Source organism: Cebus imitator, unplaced genomic scaffold (genome assembly GCF_001604975.1).
Source record: "Cebus imitator isolate Cc_AM_T3 unplaced genomic scaffold, Cebus_imitator-1.0 Scaffold121, whole genome shotgun sequence".
Lineage (NCBI taxonomy): Eukaryota > Metazoa > Chordata > Mammalia > Primates > Cebidae > Cebus > Cebus imitator.
The window spans coordinates 1,159,851-1,162,064 of NW_016107436.1; the positions used below are offsets into that span (position 1 = coordinate 1,159,851).

The window sequence follows — 2,214 nt, forward strand, 5'->3', positions numbered from 1 at the left end:
TGACCAGGATGGTCTCGATCTCTTGACCTCGTGATCCACCCGCCTCGGCCTCCCAAAGTGCTGGGATTACAGGCTTGAGCCACCGCGCCCAGCAAAAATAATTCTTAAAGACTTTCCTAATGAACACAGATGTTAACAAGTGTGATTTTTAAAATATTGCATAATGTGTTGACATTTAGAAGGCCAGCATGGTTCAATGAATTGATAGTTTCTAGATGAACTATGCATGCTATTAGAAAATCATGCATGGGTGAAAGATCATTCAAAGTTCAAGATGGACCAATGGATTTTCACATAATAGAGTATGAAGTGATTACTCATATGGCTTAGATTCCACATTGCAATAGACTTTTAAGAAACTAACACTTGTTGAGCTGCTTGTGGTGGTGCCTACCTGTAGTCCCAGCTATTTGAGAGGCTGAGCCAGGAGGATCACTTGAGCCCAGGAGTTTGAAGTTGTTGCTACGATCATGGCTGTGAATAGCCACTGAACTTCAGCCTGGGCAACATAGCAAGACCCTGTCTCTAAAGTAAGCAAACAAATTACCACTTATTGAATTTTGATGCCATATCAAAGAAGACTCTTTCATTTCCAACTACACATCTCTGTGACTGTGGGTATAAATGAAGCAGATATGAGAATCTTACTGCTTTCTCTTAAGCCAGATAGTAAACAGATTTGCAAAAATATAAAATGATACCACTCTTTTCATACATTATTTTGAAAAAGTTATTTTTTATAAAAATGTTATTTTAACATGTAATGTGTTTATTATTTTCTCTCTCTCTCTTTTTTTTTGAGACGAAGTCTTGTTCTGTTGCCCAGACTGGAGTGCAGTGGCAAGATCTGGACTTACTGCAACCTCCACCCCCTGGGTTCAAGCAATTCTCATGCCTCAGCCTCCTAAATAGCTGGGATTACAGGTGGTGCCACCATGCCCAGCTAATTTATTTTATTTTTTATTTTTTTTATTTTTTAGTAGAGATGGGGTTTTGCCATGTTGCCAGGCTGGTCCCAATCTTCTGAGCTCAGGCAATTAACCTGCCTCAGGCTCCCAAAGTGCTAGGATTACAGGCACGAGCCACCACACCTGGCCTATTTTCAAAGCAAGGATGCAGAAATCAGCTTGAAGGAATTAACGCAGAAATCAGTTTTGATCACTTGTTAAGGTGGTGTCTGCCAAGCTTTTCCACTGTGTGGTTACATTTTCCCTTTAAAATTAATAAGAGAAAAGGCCCTTATAATTAATAAGAGGCTGCCCACCTCAGCCTCCCAAAATGCTGGGATTACAGGCATGAGCCACCGCACTCAGCCAATTTTTGGAGGGAGATACTTTAAAAAACTAAGAACACAAATATCCCATTCCTTAGCAAATCATCAATCCGTTTATTAAAATGGATTCAGAATTTATTTATTTATTTATTTTTCTTTCTTTTCTTAACTTTTTTATTGTTATTTTTTGGGTTGAAGTCTTGCTTTGTCTCCCAGGCTATAGTGCAGTGATGCCATCTCAGCTCACAGCAATTTCTACCTCTGTGGTTCAAGCGATTCTCCTGTCTTAGTCTCCCAAGTAGCTGGGACTACAGGCACCTACCGCCATGCCCAGCTAATTTTTGTATTTTTAGTAGAGACGGGGTTTCACTATGTTGGCTAGGCTGGTCTCAAATGCCTGTCCTCAGATGATCCGCCTGCCTCATCTTCTCAAAGTGCTGGGATTAGAGGCATGAGCCACCGTGCCCAGCTTGAATTCAGAATTTCTTTTTTATTTTATTTTATTATTTATTTATTCTTAAATTTTTCTTTTTTTTTTTTTCTTAATATTCTTGGAGTGCAGAATTTCCTACTCACTGATTTAAAATCTGTCACTATCATTATTTTGATGCTAGCAGTGTCACAGATTTGTCCAGTGAGAGGTCCTTCAAGCTGGCTCTTGTGTCCTTTTAACTTCTTTGCTCTGATATAAGTGGTCAGTAGATTAACTTAACTTACTGGTAACCCCTCTAGCACTCTTGTGTTTTTAGAAATATTCAAGGGTGGGCCAGGTGTGGTGGCTCATGCCTGTAATCCAAGCACTTTGGAGGCCAAGGCGGGTGGATCACCTGAGGTCGGGAGTTCAAAACCAGCCTGACCGACATGGTGAAACCCCGTCTTTATTTAAAAACAAAAGAAAGAAAGAAAGAGAGAGGGAGAGGGGGGTGGAGAGAGAGAGAGAG

The 2,214-nt window shown here is 40.4% G+C and overlaps 1 protein-coding gene across 2 annotated transcripts in view; it reads left to right on the forward strand.

The window, feature by feature from the left end:
• GDPD1 (glycerophosphodiester phosphodiesterase domain containing 1) overlaps nt 1-2,214 on the forward strand; it is a 61,377-nt gene that overhangs the window by 14,272 nt on the left and 44,891 nt on the right. The window lies entirely within an intron of this gene.